The following is a 16,666-nucleotide window of genomic DNA, read 5'->3' as shown; positions in this document are numbered from 1 at the left end:
TGCTATACTTTGCAGCACATTAGTATACTTAGAATGAGGATATTTCATTGTTTTTTTGTGCGCACCACCCCTGAGGGTGTGAAAAGCTATGGGAATCTTTATCGTCATGTAAAGATGGACACTGCCATCCACCCCCTCCCCTCTTCCCATGACTAATACCCCTTTCACGCTGCCGCTTCAACCTGGGTTATTGCCGAGTTAACCAAGGTCACAACACGGTGTGAAAGGGTTCCTCAAACAAAAACCCAACCCAGGGCAGTGTGAACAGATAACCCAGGTCATTAGACTTGCATAAGTAGAGCAGGATTCCCTGAGCTTGGAGATTGTGCCATTTCCAATAACACACAGGTTCTCAAACTCAGTCCTCAGGACCCCAAACGGTTCATGTCTTCCAGGTCTCCTCACAAAGTCACAAGTGAAATAGCTCTACCTGTGGATTTTTTTAAAATGCATCACAGTATGGAATACACCTGTGTACCTGCTAGATGACCTGGAAAACATGAATTGCGTGGGGTCCTGAGGGCAGAGTTTGAGAACCACTGCAATACTCCGAATTGGAGCCGCTGTATGATCGGGGTCTGTCCCGGAATGGAACAAAGGGGCAGATGTATTAAGCCTGGAGAAGTGATAAAGCAGTTCTAAGTGGAAGGTGATAATCCACCAGCCAATCAGCTCCTGTCAATTTACATATTGGAGCCGATTGGCTGGCGCGTTATCACCTTGCACTTATCATTGCTTTTTCACTACTCCAGGCTTAATACATCTGCCCCAATGTTCCAAATCCCAGGTCAGACCCATGATTTTGGTGTGAAAAGGGATAAAAGGCATTTGGATGTTCTCAATTAGCTTCATTGGGACAATAATGACGTCATTATTGAATTTAAAAAATGGCCCAAATTACCCCCCAAAAAATTACCCCCAAATCAACTTTCATTTTGTATGCATCCCAAATTTTAAGTATTTATTTAAATGAAAAATAATTGCTTTTTAATCTTTTTTTTTTTTTTTTTTTAATGTAAATGCTCCTTAAAATTACCCCAAAACACATTTTCTACTTTTTTATTTTTTTCACGTAATTACAATGAATTCTTACATATAAAAAAGGAATTCATGGTGAATTTAAAGAACATTCAGGTTCTATAGCTGCAAAACAAACACAAATAAGTCACCCTTTCATCATGATAATCTACGGTATGCACTAAGTTTTCGAGGGGACATATAGCACTTGGTTATTTTCTTTAAATGTGGAAAAGTTCATAAACACCAAATAACTGTTTGGACTCGTCAGTCTAGAGGTGATTGGTGCAGAAGTCTTGTGTTTGTTCAGAGGAAACTCTGCAATCCTAAGCAGTACTGCAAAGGGTCTTTTTTTGTTTGATAAAGGGATTTCACCTGGCTACCTTTCCAAGACTCATACAGTACGTGCGCACAGATTTTCTGATGGGCAAGTCATGAACATTAACATTTAAATGTTGCCAGAGGCCAGTAGAAAATAGGATTTTAAATTACCTTCCGGTAAATTAAAATTCTCGTAGTCAGTAGAAGATACTGGGAATCCATTTAGTACCATGGGGTATAGACAGGTCCACTAGGAGCCATGGGCACTTTAAAAATTTGATAGTGTGTGCTGGCTCCTCCCTCTATGCCCCTCCTACCAGACCCAGTCTAGGAAACTGTGCCCGAGGAGACGGACATACTTTGAGAGAAGGATATAAAAGGATGGTGGTGAGATTCCGAACCAGCACACATAAAACAAGAGGAAAGCCATGCTAACCAAACTTGAAACCAGGAACAGCAACAGCTGAACCAAACAACAATACTTAACCAAGTAACAGTGGGGGAAGTACGAAGCACTGGGCGGGCGCCCAGTATACTCTGCGGACTACGAGAAAAGGATTTACCGGTAGGTAATTAAAACCCTATTTTCTCTTCCATCCTACAGGATACTGGGAATCAATTTAGTACCATGAGGAAGTACCAAAGCTCCCAAACCGGGAGGGAGAGTGCAGAGGTTCCTGCAGAACCGACTGACCAAACTGTAGGTCCTCAGAGGCCAAAGTATCGAACTTGTAAAACTTAGCAAGCATGTTCGAACCTGACCAAGTAGCTGCTCGGCAGAGCTGTAAAGCCGAGACACCCCGGGCAACCGACCAAGACGAATCCACCAACTTAGTAGAGTGGGCATGTACAGATTTTGGAACCGGCAATCCTGCCGTGGAATAAGCATGCTCTATAGGGAGCCTGATCCAGCGCGCAATGGACTGCTTTGAAGCAGGACACCCAATCTTATTGGGATCATAAAGAACAAACAGAGTCTGATTTTCTGTGTCAAGCCGTTCGTTTTACATATACCAAAGCCCTTAAAACATCCAAAGACTTTGAAGTAGCAGAGGTGTCAGTGACAACTGGAACCACAATAGGTTGGTTGATGTGAAACGCAGACACCACTTTAGGAAGAAATTGCTGACGAGTTACGAGTTCAGCTCTGTCCTCATGGAAAATTAAGCAGGGGCTCTTGTGAGACAACGCCCCCAGCTCCGACACACGTCTTGCTGAAGCCAAGGCCAACAGTGTCACGGTCTTCCACGTAAGATATGTTACATCTACCTACTCTAACGGTTCAAACCAGCCCGACTGGAGAAACTGCAGCACCAAATTAAGATCCCAAGGTGCCGTGGGAGGCACAAAGGGAGGTTGGATGTGCTAAACACCTTTCAAGAACGTCTGGACCTCAGGGAGAGAAACTAATAGTTTCTGAAAGAAAATGGACAAGGCCGAAATCTGGACTTTTATGGAGCCCAGACGTAGGCCCACATCCACACCTGACTGCAGAAAAAGCAGGAAACGTCCCAGTTAAAATTCCACTGCAGAATATTGTCTGCTCTCACACCAAGAGAAGCATTTCTTCCAAATATGGTGGTAATGTTTAGACGTTACCCCCTTCCTGGCTTGGATCATAGTCGGGATAACCTTGTCAGGGATCCCTCTCCTGGTTAGAATCAGCCGTTCAACTTCCATGCTGTTAAACGTAGCCGCGGTAAGTCTTGATAGACGAACGGGCCCTGTTGCAGAAGATCCTCTCGAAGAGGCAACGGATCTTCGAGGAGCATCTCCTGAAGGTCCGCGTACCAGGCCCTGCTTGGCCAGTCCGGAGCACTGAGAATTGCTTGAACCATTTCCCTTTTTATTCTTTTTAGAATTCTTGGGTTCAGAGGGAATGGAGGAAACGCGTACACCATCTGATAGACCCATGGAGTCGTCAGAGCGTCTGCTGCCACTGCCTGACGGTCTCTCGACCTGGAACAAAACCGCTTGAGCTTCTTGTTGGGACGAGAGGCCATCATGTCGATTTGTGGATATCCCCACCGACGTGTCAAGCACCTGAACACCTCCGGATGAAGGCCCCACTCCCCCGGGTGCAGGGCATGTCTGCTGAGGAAATCGGCTTCCCAGTTGTCTACTCCCAGAATGAAGACCACTGACAATGCCACAGCGTGTTTTTCTGCCCAGAGGAGAATTCTTGACACCTCTGACATTGCTGCTCTGCTTTTCGTTCCACCCTGTCGGTTTATGTCACTGCCGTCACATTGTCCGACTGGACCTGAATGGCCTGATCTTGAAGAAGATATGAGGCCTGCAGAAGGAAAGGCGTTGTATATAGCCCTGAGTTCCACAAAGTTGATTGGAAGGATGACTTCCTGACTTGACCATCTTCCCTGAAACTGCACCCCCTGGGTGACTGCACCCCAACCTCGGAGGCTTATATCTGGTCAGCAGAATCCAATTCTGAATCCCGAACCGTCGACCCTCGATTAGGTGAGAAGTCTGAAGCCACCATAGAAGAGAAATCGTGTCTTTTGGCGACAGACGGATCCTCTGGTACGTGTGAAGATGCAATCCGGACCATTTGTCCAACAGGTTGAGCTGAAAGGGTCTTGCGTGAAACCTTCTGTACTGAAGTGCCTTGTAAGAGGCTACCATTTTCCCCAGAAGGCGAATGCACAGATATCCGGGTTGGCATCAGGACATCTCGAACCATCGACTGGATTACCAATGCTTTTTCCAACGGAAGGAACACTTTCTGCGACTCAGGTATCATTCCCGGGAATGGAAGCCACAATGTTGGCTCTAAGTGAGAATTTGGAAGGTTCAGAATCCAGTATCATTTCCAGGAATGGAAACCTCCATGTTGGCTCTAGGTGAGATTTTGGAAGGTTTACCAGTGATCCCGGAGTAGTCTGGTTGAGAGACCAATGCTGTCCAACAACCTTTCCCTGGACGGCACCTTTATCATAAGATCGTCCAGGTACGGAATTATGTTCACTCCCAGTCTGCGGAGGAGAAACACCATCTCTGCCATCACCATGGTGAATACCCTTGGTGCCTTGGAGAGACCAAATGGCAGGGCGTGGAACTGGTAGCGACAGTCCTGCAGTGCAAACCGTAGATAAGCCCGATGAGGCGGCCAGATCAGAATGTGAAGGTACGCACCCTTGATATCCAGAGACACTAGGAATTCCCCCTCCTCCAGACCTGAGATCACCGCCCTCAGAGACTCCATCTTGAATTTGAACACTTGTAAGTACAGGTTCAATGACTTGAGGTTCAAAATTATGACCCAGGGATCCTGGCACGAATGTGTCCAGATGTGACTGAAGAATTTTAGTCGGGCTCCCACCCGCCAGTCTTCCAGGAATCTTGGTCCACCTTTGTACGGCGCTGCGAAACACTTGTGGCGCCCTATAAATAAAATGTAATAATAATAATAATAATGCTTAAGGCTTGGAGGAAGCAGAGCTTGAACTCTGTTCCTGAGTACCGGCAGTTGTTGGTTTGCGTGGTTTACCTCTAGTGCTTCTGGTGGCTGGAGAAGAACCTCTGGTTCTGTCCTTAAACTTGGCCGTCCGAAAGGACTGTAAATCTGAAGCTGAGTAAGCCTTCCTAGTTGGGGGAGCTGCGTAAGGAAGATATGTAGACTTACCCGCAGTAGCTGTGGAGATCCATTTATCTAGTTCACCTCCAAATAAGGCCTCTCCTGTGGATGGTAGTCCTGCCACGCCTTTCCTAGAGCCTGCATCAGCAGTCCACTGGCGTAGCCATAAGCCCCTGCGTGCTGACACTGCCATTGTAGTGGTGCATGCATTAAGCAAGCCTATTTCTTTTATGGCTTCCACCATAAAATTTGCAGAGTCTTGTATATGTTGCAGGAGTAAAATAATCTCCCCCCGAGGTAAGGAATCTAACCCCTCAATTAGGTTACCTGACCATTTAGCAATGGCTTTAGTAATCCACCCACATGCTATAGTGGTTCTCTGGGCCACTCCTGCAGTGTATACAAGGATTTGAGTGTGGTCTCAATTCTACGATCAGCTGAGTCTTTCAGGGAGGCTGCACCAGGGACAGGCAATACTATTTTTCGTGACAGCCTGGATACTGATGCATCTACCATCGGTGGATTTTCCCATTTTTTCCCTATCCTCCGGAGGAAAAGGAAAGGATGAGAGTAACCTCTTAGGGATTTGAAATTTCCTATCAGGATTAACCCACGGCTCTTCAAATAGGGTATTAAGTTCCTTTGACACAGGAAAAGTGACTGAAGATTTCTTTTTTACATTAAAATAAGATTCCTCACACTCCTCTGTTACCTTATCAGGGATCTGTAGGACGTCTCTGATAGCCCCTATGAGAGCCTCTATTCTCTGTGACAGAGTAGCCTCCCCCACCTGCGAGTCTACCTCCCCCTCATCCATGTCTGACCCTTCATCATCCGAGTCAGACTGCAGGATATGGGCCAGAGTACGTTTTTGCGGTCAAATGGCAGGGGTCTGAAATGCTGGTTTGGGGACCGAGTTTCTGTACATAAACTCATCCATAGACTGTTAAATATTGAGTCTCTTTCACACTGCGGGACAATTTAGTACAAATATTGGAAATCATTCCTTTAATGGAATCCAGCAATGCTGGCTCAGCCCCACTAGCCTGGGAAGGTGCACTACACTGAGTACACAGTAATGAGCCCCCTGGGGAAGAGGAACGCTCTGCTTTACATGAAACACACTCTTTGCCTGACATTGTAAAATGTGACAGCACACACACACACACACACACACACACAAAAAGGTTAAAAGCACAATGAACCCACAACGAGCCCTTCCAGGGAGACACATCGTATGGAGCCGGCACACAGCGCCCTTACCGCTAATGCCAAGCTTAGCCGGGTTGCAGACTAAGTACCCAGACTGGGTATTCAGTACACTAATAATCGCTCCCCCCCCCCTGCTATGATCCCCTGGTACCGCTGAGGTAATCTGGAGTCACTCCAGAGGAGCTGCGCGTCCCTGTCACTCAGCGTCTGTGTCCTCTGGAGAGGGAAAATGGTGCTGGTGAGCTGCTGGATACGCTCATAGTGAAGCCCCCCCCCTAAATGGCGTGTGGTCTTTCAGCTTTTTTTTTTTTTTAATACTGGCTGAGGTAATCTAGTGCTTAAAATGGAGTCAAATCCCTTTTAAGTCTGTGTTTGCCAGTGTAGGTACTGTGTACTAAGACTCCGTTCGCCCCCTCAGAAGCTGTGCATCTGCACTGTGTACTGAGTCTGGAGACCCAGCCACCCCATGTAGAAGCCATACGTCTTCGTACCCTCATGCCGCCATAATGGCCGGCGACCCGCTAACCGGGACACCGGCTTAGTCCTCACCACTCTTCTGGCTCTGTTAGGGGTGGCGGCGTGCTGCGGGAATGTACGCTCACCGTGGTGGAGCTTGCGAATAGTTCCCTCAGGAGCTAGTGTCCTGGCAGCGGGAAATGGGACTATTAACCCTTCAAGAGGGTTGGCCGTTTACCTACACCACCCCCCCCCAAGTCCCACGAAGCAGGCAGGCTGGTGCCACCCAGTCCTGCCTGAAATCAACAAACAGATAAAGGAAAAGCAGAGAACTCTCCAGGAGCTTCCAGTGACGTGACCGGCTCCTCCGGGCACATTTTCTAAACTGGGTCTGGTAGAAAGGGCATAGAGGGAGGAGCCAGCACGCACTATCAAATTCTTAAAGTGCCCATGGCTCCTAGTGGACCCATCTATACCCCATGGTACTAAATGGATTCCCAGAATCCTCTAGGATGAAAGAGAAACTGGATTTAGCTGTTGGGTTCTTTGCAATTTCTAACAGCACCAAATGGTCTGATCTTTGAGGGGCACCCACACCTGGGAGGTAAAGCCCATGTTCTCTATTTGTAAATAATCTTGCACACTAAAGAAAAACATACTTCAAATTTTAGAACCCTTCCCAGGATGAGAAGCATCAGTCTTTGAAGTGACTGTAGAAGCCTCCTCTCCATGGTAAGTGGTTACCAATCTGAATGCCACAGACCAAACTAGCAAAGTTTCCACTTTTACATAGTGGCAATACCCCTTCCTAATGAAATATTAATGGGCATTCTATTAGCTGTCCCTGGACCAATATGTCTTGCTTATGGATATGGAGGCAGCTAGGCTGCACTTTCCCACATAACTTCTTTATGTAGACTTATTTTTTATGGAATAAGCACTGAAAGTAAAATCTGTTGTGTTATTTGTCACAAAAATCAATACATTTTAGGACTTCGCAAGTTAAGGAGGATCATTTTGTCTGGGTATGTAAAAACACAAATGTTTGCCTTGTGTCAGATGTTACCAATTGCCTCATTACCAAATATGTACATGTATAAACCAATGCCATCTAAACGTAATACTTGTAAAGTACAATATATAAATGTACATACAGTTGCAAGAAAAAGTATGTGAACCCTTTGGAATTTCCTGGATTTGTGCATAAATTGGTCATAAAATGTTTTCTGATCTTCATCTAAGTCACAACAATAGACAAACACAGTCTGCTGAAACTAATACCACACAAACAATTATATGTTCTCATGTTTTTACTGAACACACCATGTAAACATTCACAGTGCAGGGTGGACAAAGTATGTGAACCCTTGGATTTAATAACTGGTTGACCCTTCTTTGGCAGCAATAACCTCAACCACATGTTTCATATCAGACCTGCACAACGGTCAGGGGGAATTTTGGACCATTCCTCTTTACAAAACTGTTTCAGTTCAGCAATATTCTTGGGTTGTCTGGTGTGAATCGCTCTCTAGGTCATGCCACAGCATCTCAATTAGGTTGAGGTCAGGACTCTGACTGGGCCACTCCAGAAGGTGTATTTTCTTCTGTTGAAGCCATTCTGTTGTTGATCTACTTCTGTGCTTTGGGTTGTTGTCCTGTTGCATCACCCATCTTCTGTTGAGCTTCAATTGGTGGACAGATGGCCCTTAAGTTCTCCAGCAAAAGGTCTTAAACTTGGGAATTAATTTTTCCGGCGATGATAGGAATCTGTCCAGGCCTTGAGGCAGCAAAGTAGCCACAAACCATGATGCCCCCTCCACCATACTTCACAGTTGGGATGAGGTTTTGATGTTGGTGTGCTGTGCCTTTTTTTCTCCACACATCGTGTTGTGCGTTTCTTCCAAACAACTCAACTTTGGTGTCATCTGTCCACAGACTATTTTGCCAGTAGTGCTGTGGAACATTCAGGTGCTCTTTTGCAAACGTCAAACGTGCAGCAATTTTTTTTTTTGGACAGCAGTGGCTTCCTCCGTGGTATCCTCCCATGAACTCCATTCTTGTTCAGTGTTTTACGTATGGTAGATTCGTCAGAGATGTTAGCATATGCCAGAAATTTCTGTAAGGCTTTAGCTGACACTCTAGGATTCTTCTTCACCTCCCTGAGCATTCTGCGCTGTGCTCTTGCAGTCATCTTTACAGGACGCCCACTCCTAGGGAGAGTAGCAACAGTGCTGAAATTTCTCCATTTATAGACAATTTGTCTTACCGTAGACTGATGAACATCAAGGCTTATAGAGATACTTTTGTAACCCTTTCCAGCTTTATGCAATTCAACAATTCTTAATCGTAGGTCTTCTGAGAGCTCTTTTCTGCAAGACATGGTTCACAACAGGCAATGCTTCTTGAGAATTGCAAACTCAAAACTGGTGTGTGGTTTTTATAGGGCAGGGCAGCTTTAACCAACACCTCCAAACTCGTCTCATTGATTGGACGCCAGGTTGGCTGACTCCTGACTCAAATTAGCTCTTGAAGAATTCATTAGCCTAGGGGTTCACATACTTTGTCAACCCTGTACTGTGAATGTTTACATGGTATGTTCAATAAATACATGAGAACATATTGTTTGTGTGGTATTAGTTTCAGCAGGCTGCTTTTGTCTATTGTTGTGACTTAGATGAAGATCAGAACACATTTTATGACCAATTTATGCACAGATCCAGGAAATTCCAAAGGGTTCACATACTTTTTCTTGCAACTATACACACACATACATACAAATTTGTTGGCACTGTAATGCCATGTACACACTACATGACATTGTTAATGATGTGGCCGATTTCGATGGATCGGAGCAACACATTGTGAAAATTGTCCAGTGTGTACACACTAACTAGATAAGTAGCCATGCACGCTCCCACGGGTCATTAAAGACATCCCCAGATGGCTGTACATGCAGGGTAATCTGAGGGTGTCACCAGCAATGCCCTGCTGCCGAACGCATCATGGCCCCACTCCTCTTCCAGTCTCTCCTTCGCAGCAGACATCGGCAAGTGTATAGCTTGCCAGGTACACACATCAGTGTGTACTGAGCATTACAGCTCATTAAAACAATGCCTTATTCCACCTGAAAAGTGATAAAATTAAAAGCAACTGTGTCATGTATACCTGCATGCCTTTGCTATTTCATAGAATAAAGCAAAGAAATTGTGAAACATAAGTAATTGCTTATTCTCCAAAGATATTCTAAAATGGCCTGGACAGAATTGTTAGTACCTCCTATAAGAGATCATAAACAATTGGATGATGGAAATATTTCAAAGCATCGCACGTATCCAATCTTCTAATCAGTCTTAAGCATATTTAAATGAAGAAAAGTAGTCACTATGCCGTGTGGTATCATCATGTGCACCACACTGAAAATGACCCAGAGAAAGCAAAGAAGAGCGTTGTCTGAAGAGAACAGAACATAAAAAAATTCTAGATAAGCACGTACAAGGTGAAGATTTTAAGCACATAGCCAAGCAGCTTGATATTTCTTGTGACTAGAGATGAGCGGGTTCGGTTTTACTCGGATTTATCCGAATCTCCTTATTGGTTATCGGACGTCGTGTTTTGGTTAGCCAATAAGAAATATCCAGAAAATAAGAAATGGCGATAATTCTGGCATAAAGAACCGAGTAAATCCGAACCTGCTCATCTCTACTTGTTACTAGTGTCGCACATACTATTAAAAAGTTTAAAGTTTATGGGACTGTAGCTAATCTCTCTGGACGTGACTACAAGAGGATATTTGACCCCAGATTAAAAAACAAAATAGTGAGAGTGGTTATTAAAAAAAAAAAAAAAAAAAAGAGAGCTAAAAGAAAACTTCTAAAAAAGACATACAAGGTGAACTCCAGGTATATCACTATTTAATCGTACCATCTGCTGCTTTTTTTTTTAGCAACAGTGGGCTTCATGCAAAAAGATTCAGGGGGACTCCACGCCCAAAAAAATAAATCCAAATTAGAGTTTTGTAACATGCACATTGACACTGTCCATCTAGTAGAATGTCCTTTGAAAAGAGGCCTCAAACCTGGAGCTTTCTGGCAAGTCACATTAGCTAAAGTTTCACAGATGAAATAATGTAGCTGTAAAAGAAATGAACACCATACCTACTGCGAAACATGGAGGAGGCTTGGTTATGTTTTGGGGCTGCTTTGCTGCATCTTACACTTGGTGCCTTGAATCTGTGCAGGGCACAGTGAAATATTAAGAGCTGAAACATGCAGTCTGGAGAAGGCACCCCATCAAAGCTGAGGCAGCTGGAGCAGTTGCTAAGGAAGAGTGGCCCAAACTACCTGACCGCTACAGAAGTTTCATTGAGAGTTACAGCACTCAATTGCAGTGACTGTCTCTAAAGATTGTACAAAAATAATATTAGGTTAACGGGCCCATCATTTTTGTCCCTGCCATTTTCATTTGTTTAATTACTTAAAATATTCTGTTGAATCAAAAAATCTAATGCAATGTCTGATTTCTATTACATATGGAATAAACAATGCTGGATGCCAATTCCTTATGTCATTTGTCAAGTTATTTCAGTGAAAAACATGGGTTATTTTTTTCATGGAAGTGTACTAACAAATATGTTCACGTGTGTATATTAGACACATCCATTTATACATATACACGTATAGCACTTATTATCGTAATTTAAAGCATAATTACTAATACAGTTTAAAACATCTGTATTTTCCTTTAGCAGATGACCTCATAGTAACTGAAGGGGGTGGTCATATTATATACACATACTCAGTGGCCAGTGTTAGATACTTCTTTCTAATAATGGGCAGAACATCCTTTTACTTCCAGAAGAGCCTGGCATAAATTCAACAAGGCCGAATGCTAGAAAAATTCCTTAGTTGACAAGGACCTATAGATACACGCAAAGGTGGATTGAGGTCAGGTGACAGTGGAGGCTGGTGAAGTATACTGAACTCATCATGGCTGTGGAAAAGTCTGTGGCACACTTCTGTGCTTTGTGACATGGCACGTTATCCTACTGGAAGTAGCCATTAGAAGATGGGTAGACTGTGGTCATAAAAGGACACTTATGGGCAGCAACAACTCTCCGGGAGCATGTGGCATTTAAAGAATGTTCAGATGGTATTAGTTAAACTAATGTGCCAAGAAAATATTCCCCACACAAGTGCACACCCAGCCTGAACCACTGACACATGATTAATCCATGGACTCATATTCTGAGCATACCATCTACATCAGACCTGGATATTCATGAGACCATATAACGTTTTTCCTAATGTTCAACTGACCAGCTTCCTGTTAGCTGACTGGAGGGGAACCCGTGCGCTCTAAGCTTCCTGTTCTTAGCAGACTGGAGTGGAACCCGGTGTGGTCTGGCCAACTATCCATTCTTAGCTGACTGGAGTGGAGCCCGGTGTGATCTGGCCAGTTTCATGTTCTTAGCTGACTGGAGTGGAACCCACTGTGGTCTGCCTAGCTTCCTGTAGTCAGCTGACTGAAGTGGAACCCGGAGTGATCACATGCTGCTGTAGCACATCCGCTTCAAAGTTCCACATGCTGTGTGTTCAGATATACTGGTATGCAGAAGAGTAACATATTTGAGAGGTCTGCTTCCTGTCAGCGTGAACCACACTGCCCATTCTCCTCTGATCGCTCTGAACAACAAGGCCTTTTTTTGTCCACAGAACTGCTCACTAGATGGGTATGGTTTTGTGCAGCACTTTCTATAATTGTGGGTGAATATCTGTGATTAGATTCTGACACACTCAAGCCACCCACAATCATCCCACGGTCAAAGTCACTTAGATCACCTTTATTCCTCATTCTGTGTTTGGTCTGAACAACAACTGAACTTCTTGACCATGTCAGCATGTTTTTATATATTGAGTTGCTGTTTAAATTAATGTTAAATAAAATTACTTGCTATTCTACAGACCATGGCCCTCCTGTTTTAACCGCAGAGAGATTGCACCTGCTTGCAGTTCACCAGATGTTTAACTCATGTCTGTTCTGCAACCTTGTCTGCACAGGTCATGGAGGATAGATTATTCCCTCTCTTACTGTAAGCAAATCAGTAGTAGTGGATACTATACAGACAGCTGTGTGACATTGCATTTTTATGTGATGTGTTCCAAGACAAATCCCTGTAAGAAAACTTGAGTTAACTCCAGCAACGTGAAATAAATACACAGTATCTCATTTCCAGATTGTGCACAGATGACACCAGGACTATATAAGGCAGGGAAAGCTATTGCACTAATTAGAAACAATGGGATAGTAGATGTAATGTAAATTACAGGTCTCTTTGACACAGGAAGAATCTCCTAATGACATCCACTTTCATTAGATGCGATACACAAAGTGAGACAATTCAGAGAGCATTCTCTGGACTCCGAGAGATTGCAATCACTTGTGACAGCTGCCCAGTGACTTCTGAAGAGCACTACATGGTACAGTGCATGTGTAATTGCGCCTGCTGTTATCAGCCAGCCGAAACACATGCTCACACCTACACTTGGCGCGGTTATGTACAGTCAGGAAGCACACGATCGTGTGAGATGTAAGAATCACCACTAAGTACTGCCTGCAATCACATTTTGCCCAACATCACCATTATATGCTTAATTCAGAAAACAATAAAATAAACATGAGACAACCAGTTTAATCAATTCTTTTACAATTTTTCCTTGTGGAACGGCCTTTAAAAGTAAATAGTCATCCTAATGATCATAAGGACTTTATTCTTCAGGGGAAGGTTACATACATAAATATCAAGGGCCTATCTGACTGATAGTCCACTAGATGAGTCAACAATCTCCGTTTCACCAATCACATTTACGATCTGTGTCTAGGCACATTTCAAACGTAACATGAGCTCAAGTCATCTTCTTTAAAAAGCTTTGCTATGCCATTACACCCTAATAAAAGTGCAAAATACTGTACATGTTCCATGTAACAGATATGATATATATTCCTTTAAGGTGAACTTTTGAAAGAACATAACATTTTCTGTGTTATGTCCACTTATGGCAAATCAGAAAATGCAGAGACCATTACCGTTCTACAAGCTAGCCACATTCCCAGCCACAAAAATCCACAAGTCCAGGGTGACATCCGTCCTCGAGGGAGCAGAGTTGAGATGCCGTTGCTGGCGTTTGAGGCTAATTGAAATGACCCCTATATATCGTTTTGCTCATCCTGCTCTACAACGTCTGAAAAGGTATCCGATTGATAGATCTGCATCAAAAAGGTCTACAGTCATTAGGTAGACCCAAATGGTCAACATGCATTAAGTCGACATGGCAATCGTCGACCCAACTCTATTTCCTTTTTTTCAACTCTTTAACATCCACGTGGATTATGAGCGGGAATAGCAAACTGTGCCGAGTGCAGCACGGCACCTTGCCTGAAGGGAACGCGGTATACTAATTTGGGTCACGTGGTTAAAAGGGAGGGGGGGGGGGAACGGTGTTGACCTTTTGACCATGTAAACCTTTCATACGGTCTACCATTTCACAGACGACCATTTGGGTTTGACCTACTGACTGTAGACCTTTTCCATGTAGATCTAATGAACAATACCCGGTATTACATTGTATTTAATGGTTTTATTTATCGTTTGTAACTCGCACCTACACACCGAGAGGGCAGAAGTTTTATGGGCTGAACCAATATGAAATTACAGGTTGAGTATCCCATATCCATATATTCCGAAATACGGAATATTCCGAAATACGGACTTTTTTGAGTGAGATAGTGAAACCTTTGTTTTTTGATGTCTCAATGTACACAAACTTTGTTTAATACACAAAGTTATTAAAAATATTGTATTAAATGACCTTCAGGCTGTGTGTATAAGGTGTATATGAAACATAAATGAATTGTGTGAATGTACACACACTTTGTTTAATGCACAAAGTTATAAAAAATATTGGCTAAAATGACCTTCAGGCTGTGTGTATAAGGTGTATATGTAACATAAATGCATTCTGTGCTTAGATTTAGGTCCCATCACCATGATATCTCACTATGGTATGCAATTATTCCAAAATACGGAAAAATCCCATATCCAAAGTACCTCTGGTCCCAAGCATTTTGGATAAGGGAGACTCAACCTGTACTGCCAGTTTGCGAAATCACTGAAGCATAAGCCATTTTCTGCCTCAGTGATGTCACTAGTTTATAACGAATCCTCAAACTAGTGAGGCGCAGAGCTGGACTAGCATCCGACACTTCTGGCAAATGCCAGAAAGGCAGAAAGGGTTTGGGGTTTGGAATCTGCACCGGACTGGATTGTGAATTTTAGAAAATAGAACAAAAAATGAAAAAGATAATCATAGGAACCAATGTATAGCTGCTGACTCTGCCTCAAGGGCAGAATATAGGCATGCGGCATATCATTTTAATCAGCAGAAGCTGCCCGTCTGTTCCATTGCATTACTTTGCAACTAAAATGCATTTTCACTGAAAAAATGTGAGAAAAAGAAGCTCTGCGCTACAGAGTCACATGGCACTCACACGTTGTGCGTAATGCGCATGGAGCAAAGATTTAAGAGGACAAATCTGTATAGCTCTATATATACAGAAAAAATGTGCTCAGCCCAGGGGTGAGAAAAACTCAACAGTGAGGGGGTAAAAGCTAACAACCACAACAACAACAACAACAACCACAACAACAATACTATTAGACATACAGACAAACCAATCTCTTGTGAGTGCTGTGCTGACTTTAAGTGTAGTTTAATTAGAGAAAGGAAAGTCACACACAGCTTATCTGGGTGAATATTGTCTGAACAGACAACATAGGATAAATGACTGTAGGCACCTACTCTAAAGGAAGTCCCGTACTACACCCAGCATGCTTTGCATCTCTAAAACGTTCTGTGAGAGACATCTCATCTCCAGTGAAACAGAGGAACATCACCCGCAGGCAGCAGAAATGGAATAAATGTCCTCCTAGGCAGGACATGAGAATTGTCACATTTGCTTAAGTAAAAGACATATCAAGTAAACGGGTTTACCGGAGGTCCTTCTGTTCTAATTTTTCATGATGTTTAACTCTTTCAATGACAGAGAAGCTGGATACGTAATGTAAATATACATGCAAATTCGCAGTTCTTCACAGAGAACCCATATGCAGGTTTTACTGACAAAGCCAAGGAAAGCACGCCCTATAAGAACTACAATTTTTAAGTAGATAAAACAACAATGAACTATAAGAGAGTAGACAGTGGATTCTATCAGATGTACTGAATACATTTAGAGAATACATTCTGTAGGAACTAGTAATACCATTGTCACTAAAGCCTCACATGCCGCAGTTATGTCTACGATTACCAGTGAGAACAGACTGTGGCCCAGATTTATCAAGCCTTGGAGAGTGATAAATTGCACGGTGATAAAGTACCAACCAATCAGCTCCTAACTGTCATTTTTCAAACACAGCCTGTGACATGGCAGTTACGAGATGGTTGGCTGGTACTTTATCTCCGTGCAATTTATCACTCTCCGAGTCTTGATAAATCTGGGCCTGCATTCTGAAAGGAACAAAAAATGGCTGCCTTCACGGCATGAATGAGGGACAAATATAACGGAACAATTAATAACCCCTTTTCCACCTATGTACCGTGTCCGATCCGGGATGTTTAACACGGCTACAACCCGTGTTGGCTCCCCCGTTTCCACTGCACTTCGACACGGGTTATTCCCGTGTCTGATCTGTTTCCACCTAACCCGGGTAAGCTCTGTAAAAGCCTATTGCTGTCATTACAAATGAACTTTTTACTGTCTCATCAAGATGATGTCATCAAAAGGACCAAAAGGGAGGGGTGGGGCCTGCTCACAGCATTGCAGCAATGGACGCCGGTGCAGTAGCTGTGTCTAGCATGGAGTCGCAGACTGTTTGCAATAAAAGCTGCTGCAATAAAAATATCTGTATGTACCCAGCGTGACTTCAGAGTGTTTTGTTTGCAAGCTGCCTGCAATAGATGTACATCCGCGTTTGTTTGCAGCTGCGGTGCCTGCATGTGCCCAGCGTGT

At 43.6% G+C, this 16,666-nt stretch overlaps 1 protein-coding gene across 6 annotated transcripts in view; it reads right to left on the bottom strand.

Annotated features, from left to right (window-relative positions):
* The window catches only part of HYCC1 (hyccin PI4KA lipid kinase complex subunit 1), a 191,493-nt gene that overhangs the window by 75,284 nt on the left and 99,543 nt on the right, over positions 1 to 16,666 (bottom strand). The gene's annotated exons all lie outside the window — the stretch shown is intronic.

Source organism: Pseudophryne corroboree, chromosome 5 (genome assembly GCF_028390025.1).
Source record: "Pseudophryne corroboree isolate aPseCor3 chromosome 5, aPseCor3.hap2, whole genome shotgun sequence".
Lineage (NCBI taxonomy): Eukaryota > Metazoa > Chordata > Amphibia > Anura > Myobatrachidae > Pseudophryne > Pseudophryne corroboree.
This window is presented reverse-complemented; position numbering and strand designations above follow the sequence as displayed.